Source organism: Solanum stenotomum, chromosome 8 (assembly GCF_019186545.1).
Source record: "Solanum stenotomum isolate F172 chromosome 8, ASM1918654v1, whole genome shotgun sequence".
NCBI lineage: Eukaryota > Viridiplantae > Streptophyta > Magnoliopsida > Solanales > Solanaceae > Solanum > Solanum stenotomum.
Window position 1 is genome coordinate 37,379,238 of NC_064289.1, and position 24,663 is coordinate 37,403,900.

At 39.5% G+C, this 24,663-nt stretch overlaps 1 protein-coding gene across 1 annotated transcript in view; it reads right to left on the minus strand.

Moving 5' to 3' along the window:
- The window catches only part of LOC125873377 (vacuolar protein sorting-associated protein 27), a 1,193,133-nt gene that overhangs the window by 1,158,116 nt on the left and 10,354 nt on the right, over positions 1 to 24,663 (minus strand). The window lies entirely within an intron of this gene.

Below are 24,663 nucleotides of genomic sequence, written 5' to 3' on the forward strand. Positions count from 1 at the left end.
GGCTTCTTAAGAAAATAAAGAGCAAAACTAGCAGAAATAAGAAGTGTACAGGGTAGACTAGAATATTGGGTACATACTTTTGATAGTAAATATGTTGAGTATTTGTGACTAGGCAAGACTATAGTGGGGTAAATTCTCTCTTGAGAAACTTACCCCGAATCAAATGGGTTCTTCTCAAACACCCATTTGCCGGATGAAGAACAACCTCTGCCTTAGACCACTCACTCTCTCGAGCTGAGTGTGTAGGAGAAGGATTAGGGTTCACTCTCTCGAGATGAACCTCATGTCGACCCACTCCCACCGGCCATCAATTAAGTAGTCTTAGTTTTACGACATCTCTCTCGAGCAAGCCGAAAACACAAAGGTGAAATCGTATTTGCAACTACAATTTCATTAAGTTCCACCACAAATACTAAATTAAATCACATCTAAACAACAAATAAACTATCAGCAAACAAGACCCAACAATTAATCTAACCCATATTCATAAAATCACACCCTAAGAACTGAGGTTTTAGCTACACATGTAAAACAGGTAAGAATGTATACCAATATCAGTTTCCAATAATGGGTATGCAAGATTAAGTCTTAATACAAGTCAAAATTGAAGAATCCACAAGATGCAAGTCCAAAATCTTGGAGTTGAAACCTTTTGAATCTTCAAGTTCTTCAAAACCCTCTCCAAGCATAGAGAGAATATTCTCAGTCTCATGTTAAAACTTAATAATAAAACTTACTAATAATAATTTCTACTCTGATGCTAAGCTACAAAACTCAACTAGAATTTATAGTTTTCAGAAAATGTGTTGTGAAGGATCACTCGACGAAGTTAGTCGAGATCGCCGATAAGCTTGGCGATCTGCCCTTTGGTAGGTTTCATTGCCGTCTTGTTCTATCCTTCAATATTGTTGTGTTTTGGATCATTACGCAACATAGTACTTGACGATACTTCGAACTTCTTCTTGGGCTCACTGAGTTTTATAGGCTCTTAATTAAATTTGAGTTGAGCCGAACGACGGGTCAATTCAGGCACGCCGACCATTTCGGCGATTCGCCGACTGACCATTTTACTAGGCAATTATGCATTTTCCAAACACTTTCAGTAGTTAAACCTGCACCACTAACACACCATTATTTATAAAATCAAACAAAAGCATCTAAACCCTTGGGTTTCCTCCCAAGAAGCGCCTTAGTTAACTTTGTGGCACAACGTAAGTCCTTATTCACTCTCCATTGGTGGGGTTGGTCCTAGTACTACTAGGTAACCTCAATAGTTCATTTGAGTGAAGAAAAGGCACTGCATAACTCATGAGTGTCCGGATCAACTGAATCGATCTAGACTGGGAGACAATTATTTGATTCAACACTTCAATATTCTCCTGCATCTGTTCCAACCTTCGATCTTGTTCGGTGATTTTTTGGAGAATGATTTGGAGTTTGTCCTCGACACGATTATTTTCCCTGTCTCTAGACTGTTTTCGCTCATGACTGGGTCTGTACCTCCCTTGGCTCTTGCATTGGTTTTCCACCTCTGATATTTTGGTGGCTAACTCACTCAGCTAAGTTACCAGTGTGGTTAACTTGAAGTCCCTCTCAACTTCTTGACTAGTCTCAGCCGAGTTGCTACCATTTCCCTTAGCCATGCACAGGGTATCTACTTACATCAACAACTTCAAAGCAAAACAAAACTAGAAATAAAGTTAGTAAACTACGACTATCAAAAGCAAAATTCGTCTAAACAAAAAATTTTCACGTAACAACACTCCTCGGCAGCGGTGCCATATTGATGTTTGAGTAATCAAGACACAACTTCCAATGCAAGTGTCTACGATCGTACAATAGTAAAATAACCCAACAAAGGGTTGGGGTCGAGTCCCAAGGGAGTGGTTCCTGATAATTAGTGGTTAAGCGCGAAAGTACTAAAACTAACCATAGCTAAAGACTTTATCGAATGAAGATACGACAAATTCAAGGGTTTGACAGGAGTGCCAATTAGCAATGGCTAGTTCTTAAGAAAGTAAGAGCAAAATCAGGAGAAATAAGAGGAGTACAAATCAAAGAGATGGGATTCTTGGGATGTGATAGGAATACGGGGTAGACTAGACTATTGGGTACATGCTTTTGATAGTAAATTCGTTGAGTATTTGTGACTAGGCTAGACTATAGTGGGGGTAAATTCTCTCTCGAGCAACTTACCCCGAATCAAATGGGTTCCTCTCTGACACCCACTTGCCGCATGAAAAACAGCCTCCGCCTTAGCCCACTCACTTTCTCGAGCTGAACCTCATGTCGACCCATTCCCATCGGCCATCAATTTAGTAGTCTTAGTTTAACAACCTCTCTCTCGAACAAGCCAAAAACACAAAGGTGAAATCATATTTGCAACTACAATTTCATTAAGTTCCACCACGACTACTAAACGAAATCACATCTAAACAACAAATAAACCATCAGTAACCAAGACCCAACAATTAATCTAACCCATATTCACAAAATCATACCCGAAGAATTGGGGTTTTAGCTATACATATAAAAGATGAAAGAATGTATACCAATCTTAGTTTTCATCGATGGGTATGAAATATTACATCTTAAAACAAGTCAAAAGTGAAGAATCCACATAACCCAAGTCCAATATCTTGGAGTTGAAACCCTTTGAATCTTCATGTTCTTCAAAACCCTCTCCAAGCTTAGAGACAATATTCTAAGTCTCATGTTAAAAATTATTAATAAAAGTTACTAATAATAATTTCTATGTTGATGCTAAGCTACAAAACATCAACAAGTATTTAAAGTTTTATGAAAATGTGTTTCTAAGGATCACTCGGCGAAGTTAGTCTAGATCGCCGATCATCTCGACGATCCGCCCTTTGGTAGGTTTCATCACTGTCTTCTTCTATCCTTCAGCATCGTTGTGTTTTGGATCATTGGGCGACATAGTACTGCTTCGCAGAACTTCTCGGTGACATGCCGACTGCTCCTTTTCACTGCCAATTTGATCGCTTCCTTTAGGGCTCAGCACATTCGAACAAAAGGCGAGGATAAGACCTTTTGGCGACTCACCGAACGGATTCGGCGATTCTCAGATCTTCATTTCTTCGTTCTTTTAGCTACTTTTGTTCCTTTTTGCTAAGTAGTGTCCATACTTTCCCTAAAACTCCAAACACCTAAAACTTAAGGGTTTTCATCTGATATTGAGATAAAATATGAATTTGAGGACACTAATTCTATCAAATTAAAGCCCTGAATAAGTCCAATTTGTGGACTCATCACGTAGTTTAGGCATTGAACGACGCAATTTAAGGTCCCCAACGCCTAGGAAAAACACTTAAATGACCCTAACGTAAAAGCTGACAAAGTCCATCCACCGAAGGATCTACGGACCTTCGTTTGGACTACCAACCAACGACTGCGGTCATGGTTTATTGTCTTCTCAACATGGCTTTACTAAAACGAGCATAACTCTTTACTCTAAGATGGGATTTTAGCAAACTCGGTGGTGTTGGAAAGAGAATTCAAGAATCACTAATATGATAGGTCATGGGCCACCTAATTCATTTTATGCAAAAGAATATGACTGTTTGAAGTTGATCCAAAAACCATTTCGCTCCAATTGGTTGCGGACCCTCACCTACGGTCCCTAAGTCTAACCACAGATAGTACTTGTCGACCGTGGGTGGGATCAAACACCATCAAACTCTGGACCCCAATGATGGATCTAACCTACGGTCCGTGAATCAATCAACGTACCGTGATTCATGGTTGTAGGTGTCATCTTTAGATTCTGAAATTCTCCTAAGATAGGGACTGAACCACGGGACGTCCGTGGTTCTATCTACGGTCCGTGGGTGGTTTTCGTTGGTTTTGACACCAGATTCTGGAAAGCTGCATTTTCTATTTTCTTGAGTCTGAGGTGCTACAATATATCCCCTTTGAGAACATTCATCCTCCAATGAGGTCTAAACAAGTTGAATATGAAGAGAAGGAGCTGCAAACCCTACCACTAAGTACTTGTAACTCATAACTCACTGAACTGTGTTCCAAGAACATGCAAATATGCTGAGATGCAAAAACAGCTAAAGGAACAAGATACTGAGATGGACTTTACATAAGAGTATACTAATAGACTGCACAGGAACTATTACCTCAAGCTATAACGAAATCGGAAAGAAAGAGGTGAGGATACTTGGACTTCATGGCAGCTTCTGCTTTCCAAGTAGCTCCCTCTACGGACTGAATCCTCCACAAAACCTTCACCAAAGCTACTTCTTTATTTCTCAACCTACGAACCTAACGGTCAAGAATCTCAATTGTCACCTCTTCATAAGTGAGACTATCATTCATAACAACACTCAGTAATGGTACTATCGATGCCAGATCACCCACACACTTCTTTACAAAGATATATGAAAAACTAGATGAACCCCTACTATTTCTGCTGCAACTTCAACTCGTAAGCCACATTACCAACCATTTTCAGGATTCTTTAAGGACCTACGTATCTAGGACTTAACTTCCCTTCCTTACCGAATCTCAGCACCCTATTCATAGGTGATACCTTCAGGAAAACCCAATCATCGATTTCAAAGTATAAGTCCCTTCTCCTAACATCTGCATAGGACTTCTTTCGACTTTGGACTGTCCTTAGTCTATCTCTGATGAGCTAAATGTTTTCTATAGCCTCGTAAACTGAATCTGGCCCTATCAAGGCTGCTTCACCTACTTCAAACCAACCAATCGGGACCTGGATATATGCCCATAAAGTGCCTTATACAGGGCCATCTGAATACTGTAATAGAAGCTATTATTATAAGCGAACTCTATGAGAGGTAGGTGATTATCCCAACTGCCCTTGAAATAGATCACACAAGCTCTCAACATGTCCTCTAAGGTCTGAATGGTATATTCTTCCTGACTATCCGTCTGTGGGTGAAATGTAGTACTTAGATTCACATGAGGACCAAGACCTTAATGAAATGATTCCCATAAATTTAAAGGTAAACTGAGGACCTCTATCTGAGATGATAGACAAGGGAACCGCATGCAACCTGACTATCTGATGGATGTAGAGTTTGGCGTAGTCCTTCGTTGAATGTTTAGTCTTGATAGCCAAGAAGGGAGCAGACTTAGTAACTCTATCCACTATTACCCAAATGGAGTTATGTTGTCTGCGAGAATGAGGTAAACCCGTAATAAAGTCCATGTTTCTCACTTCCCACTTCTATGTAGGAATGCTCATCTATTGAGTCATACCTCTAGGTTCCTACTGTTCTACCTTAACCTGTTGACAATTAGGATACTTAGTCAAAATGTTTTCTATGTCCCTCTTCATGTCGTTCTACCAAAAGACTTCCCATAGATCGCGGTACATCTTAGTAGCACTTGGATGAATGAAATACCTAGAGTTATGAGCTTCTGTAAGGACCTGCTGCCTCAATTCAACCACATTAGGAATGTATAAGCTACCAAGGTAACTAAGTACATCATCTTCGCGTTGTAAGAAAACCTCAACTTTCTGCTGATGAACTGCACCTTTCAAGTGAAGTAATATAGGATCACTGTCATGTTTTTCCTTCCGCTACCAATGAAATTTTCGATCCATTCTAAACTATCATACCACCATGTGATGTGTCCATAAGGCAAACTCCTAAGTGAGCAAGCCGGTGAATATCTTTGGCTAACTCTTTCTTTTATTCCTTAACATGTGCTACACTACCCATAGACAGTCTACTGAGAGCATCCGCCACTACATTGTCCTTACCAGAAGGGAAAAGCACATTCATGTCATAGTCCTTAAGGAATTTAAGCCATCTCCTTTGACGAAGATTCAACTCTTTTTGGGTAAACACTTACTAGAGGCTCTTATGATCTGTGAATACATCAACATGAACACCATACATGTAGTGTCTCCAAATCCTTAGGGCAAATACTATGGCTGCAAGCTCGAGGTCATAAGTCGAGTAGTTCTTTTATTGGACCTTAAGTTGTACAGAAGCATAAGCTATGACCTTACCTCACTTCATCAACACACAACCTAGGCCGACTCTGGATACATCAGAATAAATCACATAACCATCTAAACAATTTGTTAGAGTCAAAACCGAAGTTGTAGTCAACCTAGTCTTCAATTCTGAGAAGTTTTTCTCTCACTCATCTTACCATTAAAATTTGACCTTCTTCTAAGTCAACCTGGTCAATAGGGAAGCTATGGATGAAAATCTTTTAACAAATCTCCTGTAATAACCTGCCAAACCCAAGAAACTTCTGATATCTCCTGGAGATGTGGGTATGGGCCAGTGTTGTACTACCTCAATTTTCTGAGAATCCATTCGGATCCCTTCGCTATATACCACATAACCAAGGAAAGCGACCGACTACAACCAGAATTAACATTTGCTGAAATAAGTGAATAACTGGCGATATTTGAGAGCTTGCATACCAACTCTCATATGAGTCAGATGCTCTCCTCACTTCGGGAATAAATGAGGATATCATCGATAAAGATGATAACGAACAAGTCTAAATACTGTTTGAACACCCGGTTCATTATGTCCATGAAAGGTCCAGTAGCATCTGTTAGTAAAAAAGACAAAACTACAAATTCATACTGACCATACCGAGTTCTTAGAGTCGTGTTTGAAATGTCACTATCTTTGACTGTGAGCTGATGATAGCGGGATCTGAGGTCTATCTTAGAAAAGCAACTAGCACCCTGAAGTTGGTCGAACAAGTCATCAATCTTGGGGATGGGATACTTATTCTTGATTGTGACTTTGTTCAACTGTCGATAGTCCAAGCACATTCTGAGAGAACCATCTTGTTTTTTCACGAACAATACTGGAGCACCCCATGGAGAGATACTAGGTTTATTGAAGCCCTTATCTAGAAGGTTTTTCAACTTCTCTTTAAATTCCTTCAGGTCGACTGGAGCCTTCCTGTAAGGAGGAATCTAAATAGGCTGAGTATCTGGAAGGAGATCTATTCTGAAGTTGATTTCCCTTTCAGGAGGAACTCCGGGAAGATCTTCTGGAAACTCATTTACTACTGGGACTGAATTGTGTGTTGTCCTTCTTCTTTAATCAGTCGCACCAACTTGTTCCCTCTTTGGGAAGGGAACTTGGTTGGAATTCCAATTTCAAAGAAAACACATGTGAAAAGCAAGACATTAAGAAGGGCTTATTCTTGAATTAGATGGAACATTAACGGTCTTAAGTGATTTATCATTGCCTCCAGGAGAGGTTCGAAAGTAGGGCTATTCAAAGCACAGTGAGGCAAAACGAGTAACTAGTATGCAATCCCCAGTAAAGTAAGGGGGTTTCAGAGTTTGAATCCCTAACCCGAACAAGATGATACATATTCCCTTTTCTAGCCTTAACTAAGAGATAAATCGACCCTTAGGCACTGAGATACTACCCTTCCACTCTAAGTCTGGCTTGTTCGGAAATAGAAACCTAACGATTCTAGTTCTGCAATTGACTGAGGCATAACACAAATGTAACCAATCCATGCCAGCAATGATGTCGAAATCTACAATTTCTAACTCGATAAGATCTGCTGAAGTAACATTCTGTGAGACCGAGACATGGCAATTTTTGTATACCCGTCTAACTATAACTGGGTCACCAACAGGAGTAGAGACAGAGAAGGGTTCTGGAAGAGTTTCTGGACTGACACCGACGTTTACTACTATATAGGGAGTTACAAAAGACAGTGTAGCTGATTAAAGTGTAACGCTATCAAAGATACTTCATCGAATACTAAGCATCAGTGATCATTCAATAGTAATATAACCCAACTACTTAGTTCGGGTCGAGTCCCAAAGGAGCGGTTCATACTCAAGAATCAATAGAATAGTATACATATGATCAAGTTAATCATAGCTAAAAACATTATTGAAGAAAAACATGGTTTAAATTATAGCCAACACAAGTGTCAAATATAAAGGGAGTTTGTTTATACTATTGACTAAAATAGTAAATAATACAAAAATACAGATATGGGGACGGGATTCTTGGGATGTGATTGGATTATGTACCAAGGTAAAAAATCAGGTAATTGCAATTAATAGTAAACAACTGCAAATTAGTGAATAAGCTAGACTTTAGTGTGGGTAAACTTTCTCTTGAACAATTTACCCCGAATCAAATTGGTTTCTCTCGAACACCAATAAGCAGTAATGAAGCACAGCCTTCGGTTTAGTCCATTCACTCTCTTGAGCTGAATGTATGAAAAATTGTTTAGGATTTACTATCTCGAGCTGAACCCATGACAACCCAATACCCACAGACCATCGATTCAGTAATTTTGGTTTTAAAACCTCTCTTTTGAGCAAGCCAAAATCACGAAGTTAAAATTGTATATGCAACTACAACCCATTAAATTCAACCATATTTACTGAATGAAATCACTTTTAAACAGCAAATAAACTATCAATTAACAATACCCAACAGTTAAATCAACCCATAATCATATAATCACACCCCAAGAATTTGGGTTTTAGCTAGACATAGTAAAAAGGTTCGTTACCAAGTTGTGTTTCCATCAACTGGGTAGGATTGATATGGTCTATAAAAAGGTCTAAGATGAAGAATCTTCAACAACCACTTAAAATTTCTTATAAATGGAAATATTCAAAGCTAAGGAAATATTGTCTCTCTATTCAGTTCTAATCGCTAAACTTCAGAAACTGAATAATAATATGATTCCTTAAACATCAGGTACTAAGCTAAATATTTAAACAAGTATTTATAGTTGTCGAAAAGTGTGCTACAAAGGTTCAGTCGGCGCAGTTAGTCGGGATCGCCGATCCACTCGGCGATTTGCCCTTTGGTCAATTCCATCGCCTTTTTTCTTTGGCCTTCAGCATCTTTAGGTTCTGTAACTTTGGGCGATATGGCATTGCATTGCGGAACCGTTCGGTGACTCGCCGATTGCTCCTTCCTCTCGCCGACTAGATTTTCTCATTCAGGGCTTGGCACTCTCGAACATTAGGCGAGACCAAGGTCGGTTGGTGACTCGCCCAATGGGTTAGGCGATCCGCAGGCCTTCTTTTCTTCATTATTTCAGTTGCCTTGTTTCTTTTTGCTCAATAGTGTCCATGCTTTGTTCCTCAATTCAAATACATGAAATCAAGGATTTAAATCAGTTATTGGTACAAAATATGCATTTGATGACATTAAATCTTTTCAAATAAAGCCCTAAATGAGTCCAAATTGTGGACTCATCTACACCCCCAACTTAACTTTTGCTTGTCCTCAAGTAAAACGCAAGTTCAACACTTCAAAAAGGATGTCTCAAACAGTGCTTCACAAGATTCAATCATGAATGCACACAACAAGACTCAACTTACTCATGCAAGGATTAATTGTGCACTCAAAGGCTCAAGTTGTGACTCAGCATTATCAAAGAATCTGAAGTTCACAATATTTGCTTCAAATGCAGGTTCAAGCTCAACAAAGGTACTCAAATGCCCTCACACAAAGATTGATTCCATACTCACATACAATGGTTTAACAATTTAAAGTTCTGAAATCAAATGCAACGCTCACACTCACAAAGATGAACACAATGTATGACTTAACCCATAGGTTTACCTGTATTTTCCAACCAACATTTGTTTCCGCTCGCTCAAGATCAAAAGGTATTTTCAAGGCTTGTATTGGGGATGAGTGCAAAGGTATGTTCATTTAGGCTCAATGGCTATAGTCCTCATGAAATGTGGTGTGAACAACACTTCCTTTCCTTTTTCTTCATCATTTTTCATTCGTGTTTACAAATCATCCCATTATCCACTTTCTATGGATTATTGGAAACCCCATTTCTTTTTGCATTTTCACAACTTTATCCAAAACTTTTTCTTTCTTTTTCTCTTTCATTCTTTTCTTCTTTTTCAATTTTTTTTTGTATGGAGGGGTTTCATTTTTCTCAAAACATGGGTAAAAGGGGACTTTCTTGCACGTCTTGATTTACCTTCTCTTTTCACCACACCCCAACTTAGGCTTTTAGCCTAAGTTGGCTATTCAAACAAATCACAAATCATGAGGATTGTGGGTATTGGATCAAGAAAATGTCATAATGTTTTCATCAAGCTTCTTCCAAGAAAAGGTTAAGGCTCAAAGGGGGCTCAAAGGGTGCTCAAAAGAGATTCACACACTCACAAGGCAGGCTACAAAAGAGGTATAATGTCAAATTATTTCACACTCTTTAAAGTTGCTTAAGATCATATCAAGAGATTTCATAAGTTAGTCAGCCGGACAAACGGGGAAAATTCTAGGTGTCATCACACATGGTTCATGGTAAGATCATCACACAAGATATTGACACCAAAGTCAAACAAGAATCCACAATTTCGCTAGTGTGCAATGTAATCACAAGAGACTCAATTTGATACCTGGCTACTCAGAACGAGATGCAAAAAGTTCACATATTGGCTATGCAACTTCATTTGGCCACATCCTAGCTGCACATTCATTCTTATTCGATTATGAGCACTATTCAAGTCATTGGTATTGATAAAAACCAATACTCAAATTGGAAAAAGATCAGTCACTTTCAACATAAACAAGAAGTGGCAAAAAATTTCAGAAGGGGTCAAAAATCATTTACAATTAAAAACAAGGAGAAACAATCTCAAACCTTCCACAAAAAGTAGTGTAAGAACACAATTTCAGCTCAAAAACCCAAATATATAAACAAAACATCAATATTCACAAAAAATCACACAAAAGGTAGGCCTCACCCCACCACAAATAAAGTCATTTGTACTCAAAGGCAAACAAAAATATCCAGAAAATATAATAAAGTAAGACAGAGAGAGAGGTAAAAAGGGGATCCTTTCTACATAGTCGCTCCATCTGTCTGAGCATCAGTGCCCGGTGCATCAGTCTGCACTTGGGCATCAGTGCCCGGAGTCACCTTAGAAGGAACAGCAGTACCAGACCCACTAGGAGCTTCCATAGAAGTCTCGGTCAGTGATGTCTGGATCACCGACTGCGTGATCGTCTCTACAAGATCCGACAAGTTTCCATTTATGCTCTCTTCTCGTATCTCTATCTGCTCATCGTCGATCTCAGCATTCAACTCATCAACTTCTACCTCATCCTGTGTACATCTTCGGTGGCAGCCAGAGAAATCTCTAAAGTCTCAGGTGTTATAAATCATCTGCAGCCTCCACTAATAAAGTGAAGTCGATAGAGTTCAAATAGTCTACGTCCTTCCTCAAGTATGCTACCTCAGCTTTTAAAGTCGTAACCTCAGAGGTCTCCCTCTACCTGCTCTCATAAGTTGTGACTCTAGTAGCCAGATCATCAATAGAATCCCAGAGGGGGGTCAGAGCAGCTAGAATAGTATCTTCAATCATCAATGGAACATATCTCTCTAACATAGTCTCCCTTACGTCAGCTGAATGGGCCAGATGCCCCATCTTCAGGATCATCGCCTAAGTAATCTTGGTCTGCTAGAGGAAGTAGAGGTACCTGGAGCCTGTGAAGATGGGGAAGGAGGGTCAGAAGTATCTGAAGACCTGGAGGCCGGAATAGGCACATATGCCTCTGCAGGTATAGAATTAACATTAACCTCCGAAAAAGTATCTGTTGGAGCTACTCTCTTTCTATTAGCCTCATCATGAGTATACTCAGCCTCAAAGCATCGAATGTCAGTGGAGGAAGATAGGGTAACATCAATATCTATCGTATCTTCCTGGGGCACTCCTGCACGTCGACATAATTCAGTGATCAAGACTGGGAATGGCAAGGAGGTCTGCCTCTGCTTGGTTCTCATGGACATCTCCTGCTCAATAAGGAGTCCCATGTCGATGCTCCTATAGGATATGATAGACCCAAGGCATGCCGCCTTAGGATAATTGAGGATAGACTTGTTCTGGGATGGCATAATGGTGTTGTTGATAAAGCTAAACCAGAACCGAATAGCAACACTCAAGTCCCTCTTCTCAATAGGTGCTCCCGCCTCGATCCACCTCGGGGTGGTATCAAAAATCAAAGGTGCCAACCTGTCTTTCAAATCTTGTAAGGATTGAGCAACAGTCAATCCAGCATAAGGCTACATAGACTGCAGAGCTCTACCCAGTACATTGTTTATGTACTCACTATTGCACCCAACTTCCTTTCCCCGTACTATGACACACTTCACCGGTCTAAACTCGCTCACCTTTTTCTTTCTTTTTGGGACCAAGTCACTGTAGGCTGTATAGAACACCCGAACCCATGAAGGAATGTAAGGGCCTTGGGGGATGGTAAACTGATCAAATCTATGGTAGTGGAGGCTGTCCCTCATATATGAGTACTTGTCTTCCAGGCCTTTTGTCGAGAGCAACTTTTCCTCTAAGATGGTTCATAAATCATCACCTTTTAACCAGTTTAGAGGCCTGGGAGGATGAATGCAGGTGGCACAGGAGCCACGGGAGGTGCTGGAGCTAGTATTGAGTTTGCTGATGTTGGAACTGGGGAACTCTGGCTGAGTCAAGGTGAGATCTGGCTCATAGATCAGACCACCGGAACTGTAGAGGGTGGTCATCGTCAGGCTCAGATAAAGCAGCTTGGGAACCAGTAGTCACCCTATCGGATATTGGGCTCTTGCCCTTACCTTTTGTCACCTGGAGGAGGCTCTTGTCTGCCTTTCTATGGAGGATTTGATCCCTCTTCATTTATAGTGATACCCCGTACTCTTTTCCAGGGTGGAATGCTATATTTGTTTGTACCATATTTGAAAAACATTAGGAAAAAGTTAGAAAAACTTCAAACACAAGCACAGAAAAATAGTTATGGACATATTCGCCCAACCAGTCGGCGAGTCGCCGAATCACTTTCGCGAGCTAGATCGGACTTGCCTAAAGGATTGGCTCTACAATGCTGGCATGTCGGCAATTTGAAGGGCCTTTCAGCTATAGCTTTCGACGAGCAAGGGTTAACCAGCCAAAAGTTACAGTGCAAAAAGGTACAGTGGTGCGACAAAAGACGATCAAGAAGTCTTTTGGCGAGTCGCCGAGTGCCTGCGGCGACCTTAGGCTTCTTGCCGAAAGTTACAAAGCCCAAGGACATATTCAACATGAAATTAAAGGCAAGATGGGGAATTTTGATGAACTGTCGGTGGTTAAGCGAGCTCGACCCAGCTCGCCAAATGACCCAACGTGCCTACTTTCAACCTAACTTCTCGAATTCAACCCCGAAACCCCCAAAAGCCAAATCAAAGAATGCATTAGTAAAATTAAAGCAAGACCCATAACACCCATTACCTCAGGAGACTTAGACTTCTCCCGGTTTTGTCAAATTTGGCCAATTAAATAAGTTTGCCCTTAAAAAGGACGTCACCCTCTTTACCATTGGGCAAATTACGTCATTTGGCACAAATATGAGATACTCAAACTTCACTCAACCAAACTAAACAACATGCAAACACAACCCCACAAGATTTAATACATTTTAAAGCACAAAATTATGGGAGTTCGACAATACAAGCATTACGGGCAAGATTAACAATTTAAAACAGGCATTTAAGCATTCTAATCCTATCAAAGACACCCATCACACTTCAATCAAGATAATAATGTCGCAAATGAGTACAACTTCAACAAAAATAAACTTGGGATTTGGAAAACCAACCTTTAATGCCGAATAAATTAATATTGAAATGCTAGGCAGCAATGTAATCCCAATCCGAGCACAAATCAATGATTAAGATACTTCTATAAATGCAAAAATATATAAACTAAGGTGCGGGTATGAGCTTGTGAAGATTTGACGTAAGGGAAAGTGAAGAATTTGAAAATTTGAACATTTGGCCTTATAAAAACCATCCGGTTCTAGCCCATTCTGCGATATTAGTCGTGCTCACCCAACCACTCGGCGATACGCCGAGTAGTCGATTACCTCGCTGAGTTTTACATGGCCCTCAGTTGATTTGGTGGTACAAACGGCGGATTAGATCGGGATCGCCGACCTAATCAGTGATTTGCGAATAATTTTTTGGGCTCGCCGAGTTGTACAAACTCAACTGTGAAATTGTCTTGAGTCCAACGGAGGTCTAGGTTGGGGTCGCCGACCTTTTCGGTGATGCACAGAATGGACCTTTTGCTCACCAATTTACATTTTTCACTCACTTTCCACACTTCGACCTACACAAACAACACACCATTATTTCTTAAAGCAAAATTAAAGAGGTAAATCCTTGAGTTGCCTCCCAAGAAGTGCCTTAGTTAACGTCATGGTACGACTCAAGTCCACACTCAATCTCATATTTTGGGGTTGAACTTAGTGTCACTAATTAACCCCTCTTGTTTGTTTAGGTGGTCATGAGGCCATATATGACCCACGAGGTTTTCAATTAGCTGGATAGATCTGGAGTGAGAGCTAATCATCTCATTTAGCACTTTAACATTCTTCTTCATCTCTTCTAGAACTCTATTTTTCTTATTGATCTTATGGAGAATGATTAACAGTGTATCCTCGACACGTCTACCCTCATTCTGCTTAGACTTTCTCCACTCATGAGGGGGTATGTATCTGTCGTTTTGTTTGGACAACACTTCTAATTCCTTGACCTTATAGGCCAAGGTATCCAGCTAACTCAACAAAGTGACCAAGTGTTGGTCCTTCTCAGTCTCCTTGTTATTGTTTGCCACACAATCAAGGAGTTTGGCTATGGTCTCATAGCAGTGTCGCATCAGACCACCCGGGATAATTTGATCAATTAATCCTTTGCTCCCGAAACTAAGAATCCTATAGAAGAATTCCAGTGGAACTAAATCAGGAATCTCATGAGTTGGGCATTGTATGAAGAGTTCTTTCAATCTCAGCCACGACTCATGAAAAATATCCCTTTCTAATTGTTTGAAGGTTAGGATATTATCCCTGAACCTCATCACTTCTATCGGAAGGTGATCCATTTTCTCACAATCACCATTCACACTAAATTTTACTGTTTCAACACAAACAAGCAAAACAAAACTAAAAATTAAGTAAGTATCACTATAACTAACAAGAACAACATTCAACTCAACTAAAAATTCTCAAGTAACACCACTCCCCGGCAGGGACTCCATATTGATTAAACTGTAACGCTATCAAAGATATTTCATCCAATACTAAGCATCAACAATCATTCAATAGTAATATAACCCAACTAGTGAGTTCGGGTCGAGTCCTAAGTGAGTGGTTCGTACTCAAGAATCACTAGAAAAGCATAAATATGCTCAAGTTAATCATAGCTAACAATATTTACGAAGAAAAACATGGTTTAAATTATAGGTGACACAAGTATCAAATATAAAGGAAGTTTGTTTATACCATGAACTAAAATAGTGAATAATACAAAAAAACAGATATGGAGATGGGATTCTTGGGATGTGATTGGATTATGGGCCAAGGTAAACTACCGGGTAATTGCAATTAATAGTAACCAACAACAAATCAATGAATAAGCTAGACTTTAGTGGGGGTAAACTTTCTCTCAAATAATTTACCCCGAATCAAATTGGTTTCTCTCAAACACCAATAAGTAGCAATGAAGCACAGCCTTCGCTTTAGTCCATTCACTCTCTCGAGCTGAATGTGAGGAAAAGGATTTAGGATTCACTCTCTTGAGCTGAACCCATGACAACCCAATACCCACAGACCATCGATTCAGTAATTTTGGTTTTAAAACCTCTCTCTCTCGCAAGCCAAAAACATGAAGTTAAGATTGTATTCGCAACTATAACCCATTAAATTCAACCACAATTACTGAACAAAATCACTTTTAAACAACAAATAAACTATCAATTAACAACACCAGCAGCTAAATCAACCCATAATCACATAATCACACCCCAAGAATTGGTGTTTTGGCTAGACATAGTAAAAAGGTAAAAATCGTTACCGAGTTGGGTTTCCATCAACTGGGTAGGATAGATATAGTCTTTACAAAGGTCTAAGATGAAGAATCTTCAACATCCATTTCCAATTTCTTAGAAATGGAAATCTTCAAATCTTCAAAGCTAAGGAAATATTGTCTCTCTATTCAGTTCTAAGCTCTAAACATAAAAAACTAAATAATAATAAGATTCCCTACAAAATCAGGTACTAGGCTAAAAATTTAAACAACTATTTATAGTTGTCAAAAAGTGTGCTGCAAAGGTTCAGTCGGCGCAGTAAGTCGGGATCGCCGATTCACTCGGCCACCTACCCTTTGGTCAATTCCAACGCCTTTTTGCTTTGGCCTTAAGCATTTTCAGATTCTGTAACTTTGGGCGATATGTCACTGCAACCCCGAAACGTTCGGCGACTCGCTGACTACTCATTTCTCTCACCAACTAGATTTTCTCCTTCAGGGCTTGACACTCTGGAACATTAGGCGAGACAAATGTCGTTCGACGACTCGCCTAATGAGTTAGGCGATCCTGAGGCCCTCTTTTCTTCATTCTTTGAGTTGCTTTGTTCCTTTTTTATAAAAAGTATCCATGCTTTGTTCCTCAATCCAAATACCTAAAATTTAAGGATTTACATCAGTTGTTGGTACAAAATATGCATTTGAGGGCACTAAATCTATTCAAATAAAGCTCTAAATGAGTCCAAATTGTGGACTCATTAGTAGCCCCTAGATCTAACAATGCATAATCATCTAAATAAATGTCTTGTAATATACCGGTGACCACATTAGGATAATCTTCTTGCTTTTGGCGAGCCTGGAGAGCATACAACACGTTTAGGCGCCGACTGCCACCTATACAAGATGAAGCACCCAGCTTATTTGGGTGACCTGCTAGTGTTGCGGGAGGTATAGATTGAGCCCTATTGTTGTTACCTCATTACCACTGCCTTGTAGAAAGGCAATCCTTCAACCTATGGCCAGACTGACGACATCCAAAAAACTCTTCCTTGCCTGCAAGACACTCACCGGGATGGTTTTTACCATACTTTGGACAGGTTGGGAAGGTCCTGTTACCGGAAGCACTCCCCTGAGACCTAGAGCTTGACGCCCTACCTTTTTTATCCCCAAGCTCAACCACAAACTCTGATTGACCCTTTGGCTGATAATGTGACTAATGCAGATTTTAGGTCCACTTTTCAAGTGTTGGCTCAAACCGTGACGGCTCAAGCCAATATAGAGGTGATAGCTCCCGTGAACCCAAATGTGGGTACGGTGGCTTCAAGAGTAAGGGATTTTATGAGGATGAATGCTCCAAAGTTTTATGGGTCAAAGATTGAGGAAGATCCTTAAATGTTTATAGATGAGGTCTATAATGTATTAGACATTATCGGAGTTACTTCGGTGGAGAAAGAAAAATTGGCCGTTTACCAACTCAAAGGGGTTGCTCAAGTTTGGTTTAATCAATGGAAAAAGGTAAGACAAGTAGGGATGAGTCCCATAGAGTGGGAAAGGTTCAAAATTACTTTTCTAGATAGGGTTTTCCTCTAGAGATGACAGAGGCTTTGGTGCTCGAGTTCATTAAACTTAGGTAGGGTAATATGAGTGTGAAGGAATATGCATTGAGGTTTAGTTAATTGTCTAAGTATGCTCCATTCTTAGTGGCTAGCTCTAGGTTGAGAATGAGTAAGTTTGTGTCGGGGGTGTCTAACTTAGTTGTAAAACAATGTCGTACGTCCATGTTTGTCCATGATATGGATATTGCTCATCTTATGACTCATGCCCAACAAATGGAAGAGGAGAAACTAAGAGATAGATCTACGGAGAAAAAGAGGTTTAGAAATTATGATGATAACTCTTCTCATGTAAGGTATGATTGACATGGTCGTCTTAAGCATCAACAAAGGTTTTTCGAACAAGATTCCTCCAATTCTCCTAAGTATAGTGAAGATACGGTGTCTAACCCTAAACCACAAGGAATTAGAAGTTAATTCCTATGGCCTATTTGTGCTAGATAGGGAAAGTGACATGAGGGTAGATGTTTAGCCGGTATGGAGGACTGCTTTAGTTTGTGGTGAAAGTGGCCACAAGATGAGAAATTGCCCAAAGATGAAGGATAAGGAGAGGGAGGGTAAGCAAGTTTCTCCTAGTGGTTTGGATAGGAATGCTCCAAACAAGAATAGGTTATATGCTCTCCAAATTAGAGGTGAACAAGAGTGTCCTACAGTTGTGACTACCAGTATGTGTTCTATGCTTTATTAGATTCTGGTGCTGCTTTGTCTTTTGTGACTTAATAGAATTGATATGCTAGACCTTTATGTTGTCTTTAGTATGAATGGGCTGCATTATTATTTTGTTGTATTGATAGTAGAACCTGACTTAGTCTTTATAAGTTTTGTGGTATGTTGAAAAGATTTGATGAGTAGGGTGTTTAAATAATACCTAGATGTAAATATGCTGATTGAGTAGACTCCTCCAAGGGTAGTAGATACTTCACCATGGCTTAGAATCATCTTGGGTGATGGCTATGAAAGTGTCACGCCTCAAATTCTATTAAGACGGACAGACACCCGACTTCCTAAAGGCCCGAGAGAACCAACATGTAACTTGTTCTTACTTTGCATAAAACCATGACAATCTTGTGACAAGTTCAAATAGGATGCAGCGATACAAACCGACATAAGTAGACCCGAAACTTATATACAACACTTAGTCGTTGAGGCCACAACTTGCTAAGATGAAACTGAACCATATACATAAGTCTACAAAGCCTCTAAAAGATAGAAAACCTTAGAGTAGATCGGGACAGACCCCCCTTACTGTTAACTACGATACAATACCAAAATTAATCTACCAAGGACTCAGTAAAGCTCCAAAGCAACCTAGAGCTCACCAAAAGTAGCTAAGTGTCAGGTACTCCTACTGAGGAGGTCTACTAACTGGAGTACCTGCAAAAAAATGTACTGAGTATGTAAGGCAATAGCATATATAAAATAAGAGTTCAATGAAACCAAGTATCACTATATGTGTGCATAAATCATAACAGAAGACCACCTCTGTTAACTCTTGTGGGATCATATATGTTACATTCTTATCTTTACCATTCTCTGTGTTATGCACTTTATAAGGCATGTTAACCCCTGGAATGCGGTCCTCATAATTACTCAAACTGGGATCGACCCATGCTAGGCTTTCGCCCTTGAGCTGCCACCCTTTTATACCAATTGGGATCGGCCCAATCTAGGTTTCCTCCCCTGAGCTGCCACCCTTAATTATACAGATTGCTTCGCTTAGATTCTTTAATCTTTGAGATTGCTGTTTTGGTGGTCATAATCATTTTTTATATTTGGAACTACGGACCAGTAGTAGAAGACATGAAAATAATACTTCAAGACAGCAACAATGACATAAGGAGCTGTGTAACATCAATGCATTACTCGTGAGCTTAAATGACAAAATTGACTTCAAGTGACTATAGAGTACTGAACATATAATGAAGTAATTGTATACACTAAGGAGAGGGGGAAATATTGTTAGCTATTTGGAGATGATACGCTGCCACTATGTTTCCTTTCTTACAAATAGAACTTAGGAAATCCACTTACGAATAGCCCTACATGCCTTATTTCTGACCAATACATTTGTCACGATTCAGTCTCTCTTCTTGGGTGCAAATCTACAATATAAGTCATGATTAAGCTGATGTTAGCAGCTAAACACATTAAGGCCCTAAAAAAAATAGCTAAATACTTGACGGGAAGTAGGCCCATACAACCCTTAGACAAATGGTGAACCACCACACCCTTCTTCTACACATTAATATAGCTTCATACATTCTTTGCCAAGATACCCAAAATGCCCCCAACAACAATATACATAAGGCAGCCACTATCAATCCCTAAAACTCTTTCAGCATAAAAGGAGAATATTGACTCAAGAATTTATCACCATCCATTAGTTCTTGATAAATATATACAAAATTATCCACCTAAAACATTTATTTAAAGAGAGTCATGAATGTGCAGTAATCTTACCTTAGTTTCTGAAAATTTATCCTCTAAACTTGTACTTCAAGAACTGAAACTCTCCTTCAAACTTTTACTTGTAAAGGGGGACAATACTCAAGAACCTCAAGGTGTTTTAGGGATGCTGATTGAAGCCAACAGAGGCCAAGAGAGAAACTTAAGAAATCTAAAAATTTTGCCAGTTAAAAATGGAGCAAAAGAACTGATCTTTATCCCTTTAAAAGGGAGGTGTAATGGTCGGCTTTCTTGGCCAATTTTGGGCCATATATTGTCAAGTAGGTGACCCTTCTACTTGACCTTTTAACTTGGGCCTTTGGGGACTTCAACACTTGTTGGGCCTTACTGCCAATTATCCCTCTATTCTTGTCAATTTGTGCCATAATTAATGCAAGTAGGTGATCCACCTACTTGGACTTTTCACTTGGGACTTTTTGGACTTAAGACTATTGGGCCTTGGCTGTCCATTTTCCCCTTATTCTTCTACTCAACTTGGGGCAGATTAATGCAAGTAGGTGGTAGTGCGTTTGGCCCAATTACATGGTCAAAAAAAGTCCTAATAGGTAATGCACCTACTTGGTCCTTTGGGCTGGTCAATAAGTCAAAGTAGGTGATGCACCTATTTGTCACCTACTATCTTAATTAAGTCAAGCAAGAAACTCGATCATTTTATTTCATTTTTTAAATATTAACCCCTTTTTTCTTCAACTTAGCACTTAACTTTCAACTTAAGCTCAATTACCACCTTACTGTCTCGAGTTTAAATACTCCCGTTAGAGTTAACTAGTAATACAAATGCTGAAACGTGCAAGGCATCACATCACTTTCCGATCTAGTTTAAACCAATGCTAATCATATAAAAAACATGGTCCCTCACCTATACTGTAAGACTATGTCAAGTATCATAAGAATAGAACAAGCATATGCATAATATGGGCTGTTACATCCTTCCCCCCTTAAAACATTCGTCCTCAAATGTTAGCATGGTTATCCAGCCCAAAAAAAGTTCAAGCCTAAGTTAGTACTAATATTAATCACATTGAACATATAGACTTATACTTACTTGTTAATGCCTCAATGCAACATTTTCATCTTTCTCATCGGTCTGGAAGAGATGAGGATACTTCAATTTCATTGCTTCTTCGGCTTCCCATGTTACTTCTTCTACTTGTTGGTTCCCCCATAAAACTTTTACAGAAGCTATTTCTTTATATCTTAACTTCCTAACTTGTCGATCCAGAATAGCAATGGGTACTTCTTCATAAGTGAGATCTCTCGTAACTTGTACATCTTCAGTAGGAGTAATACGAGATGGGTCACCTACGCATTTTCGAATCATTGAAACATGAAATACCGGATGAACGGTTGAAAGCTCTTGAGGTAGCTCTAACTCATACGCAACTTGGCCAATTCTTCGGATAATCTTATATTACCCTATATAGCGTGGACTCTACTTTACCTTTTTACCGAACCTCATTACCCCTTTCATTGGTGAGACCTTCAAGAACACCCAATCCCCTATATAAAATTCTAGTCCTCTCCTTCTAACATCCATATATGATTTATGTCGACTTTGAGCTGTTTCTAGCCGCTGCTGTATCACTTTGACTTTTTCCATAGCTTTATGAATAAGGTCTGGCCCAAATAAGGCAGTTTCACCTGTTTCGAACCAGCCAATTGGGGATCTACATTTTCTACCATATAAAGCTTCATAAGGTGCCATTTTAATACTTGAATGGTAGCTATTGTTGTATGCAAACTCGATCAACGGCAAATGATCATCCCAACTACCTTTGAAGTCTAATTTACAAGCTCGCAGTATATCCTCAAATGTTTGAATTGTACTCTCTACCTAACCGTCTGTTTGAGGGTGAAAGGTTGTACTTAAATTTACTTGTGTGCTCAAACTCTTCTGAAATGACTTCTAAAAATTTGCAGTGAATTGAGCTCCCCTATCAGATATAATAGAGATTGGCACTCCATGTAGACGATCTATCTCTTTAATATACAACCTCTCATATTCTTCAACTGTATAAGTAGTCTTGACCGGCAAGAAGTACGCTGATTTGGTCAGTCTATTAACAATTACCCACATAGAATCAAACTTTCCGAAATGAACGAGGCAAACTAGTGACAAAATCCATGTTGATCATGTCCCACTTCCAAATTGGAAGTTCTATACACTGCATATAACCTTCGGGCTTTTGGTGCACTACTTTTACTTGTTGACAATGTGGACATTGAGCCACGAATTCCGCAATGTTCTTCTTCATGTCCCCCCACCAATACATTTCTTTCAAGTCATGATACATTTAGGTTGACCCTGGATGGACAAAATATCTCGAATGATGTGCTTCCATCATAATTTTGTTTCTTAATTCATTTATATTAGGTACACACAATCTGTTTTGACATCGAAGTACTCCCTCTTGCGTAAGCTCGAATGCCTTTGTTATGCCCTATTGTACATTCTCCTTAAGCTTTAATAGAACAGGATCTGTGTACTGCTTCTCTTTCACCTTCACTACTAATGAGGATCCTGCCGCATTTTGCACAATAACCTTTCGTCTGGAGATTCAAGAAGGTGAACCCCCAAGCTAGCTAGTTGACATAGATCTTTAGTTATTCCTTGTCTTTCCACAGACTGCCCATACGTGCTTGCCATTATTTTACGACTTAACGCCTCAGCTACTACATTTTCTTTCCCGTGATGATACAAGATAATAATATCATAATCATTTAATAGCTCCAGCCATCTTCACTGCCTCAGATTTAGGTCCTTTTGCTTAAAGATATATTGCAAACTCTTGTGATCAGTGTATATGTCAACATGAACTCCATACAAGTAGTGGCGCCATATCTTCAAAGCAAACACAACTAATGGTAGCTCTAGATCATGGGTTGGATAATTTTTCTCATGTGACCGCAACTGCCTTGAGCCATAAGCTATTACTTTACCATGCTGCATCAACACACATCCTAGGCCCATTCCCGAAGCATCACAATACACTGCATACCCTTCTGTTCCTTCTGGAAGTACCAATACGGGTGTAGAAGTTAATTTATTCCTCAGCTCTTGGAAGCTTCTTTCACATTCATCACTCCACTGAAACATCGCTTCTTTGTGTGTTAGCTTTGTAAAGGGTGCAACAATGGAAGAGAATCCTTCAACAAACCTTCTATAATAACCTGCCAATCTAAGAAAACTACGAATCTCCGTAGGTGTTGTAGGTCTTGGCCAGTTTTTCACGTCCTCTATCTTCTGGTTATCAACCCTTATTCCTTTATCAGATACAATATGACCTAAGAATGCCACCGATTTTAACTAGAACTCACATGTAGAGAACTTTGCATACAAATTACGATCACGAAGAATTTGTAAAACTTTCTACATGTGATTAGCATGGTCCTCTTCCGATCTTGAATACACCAAAATGTCATCTATGAATACTATCACAAACACATCTAAAAATGACTTGAACACCCTATTCATCAAATCCATAAAAGTTGTTGGTGCATTTGTTAGCCGGAATGACATGACTAAAAACTCAAAATCACCATACCGTGTTCGGAAAGCTTTCTTGGGTATATCTTTGTCTTTGACCCTTACTTGGTGATAACCCGACCTCAAGTTGATCTTTGAAAAACACTTAACACCTTGTAACTGATCAAACAAATCATCAATTCAATGAAGGGGATATTTGTTCTTAATTGTTACTTTATTCAACTGTCGGTAATAAATGCACAGTCTCAACGAGCCATCTTTTTTACATACAAACAAAACTGGTACTCCCCATAGGGACATACTAGGCCTTATGAATCCTTTTTCCAATAAGTCTTTTAATTGCTCCTTCAACTCCCGTAATTTTGTCGGGGCCATTCTATATGGAGGGATGGAAATAGGTTGAGTATCTAGAATCACATTAATACCAAACATTACTTCTCGTTATGGAGGCAAACCCGGAAGATCTTCAGGAAATTCATTTACCACCGGAATGGATTGAAGTGTTGGTGGCTCTGCATCTATATTTTTCACTCTGACCAGATGGCATATGTATCCTTTGGACATCATCTTCTTTGCCATAAGATAAGAAATAAATTTACCTCTTGGCGCCCCAATATTACCTTTCCATTCAAGGACGGCCTCTTTTGGAAACTGGAAATGAACTATGTTAGTTCAACAATCTACCGTGGCATAAAAAGAAGCTAACCAATCCATACCCATTATAACATCAAAATCTACCATTTCTAGCTCAGCAAGATCAACCAATGTATCACGATCACAAACAGTTACAATGCAATTTTGATAAATCCTTCTAGCTATAATAGACTCACCAATCGGTATAGACACTTCAAATGGTTTCACTAATAATTCTGGTGTTCTTTTGAACTTTCCCGCAATCAATGGAGTAACATATGACAATGTAGACCCTAGATCAATTAGTGCATATACAATATGTGAAAAGATGGACAATGTACCTGTAACCACATCCGGCGAAGCTTCTAAATTTTGTAGATCCCCTAGACAATATATGTGATTCTGAACTCCACTAGAACTAGCTACTCCCCTAGCTCCTCTACCACGACCTGTAGGTATTTGTAGTCCCCTACCTAAAGAAGGTGTTGATGACGACGAGGCAACAACGTATCTAGTAGGCTATGGAGCACCACATGTGCCCCTATGAGGGTCGTTTCTCATCATATGCCCCGGTGTACCACACCAAAAACAAACATCTGTCCTAAACCTACATGCACCTAGATGATTCTTTCTACAGTGTTTACA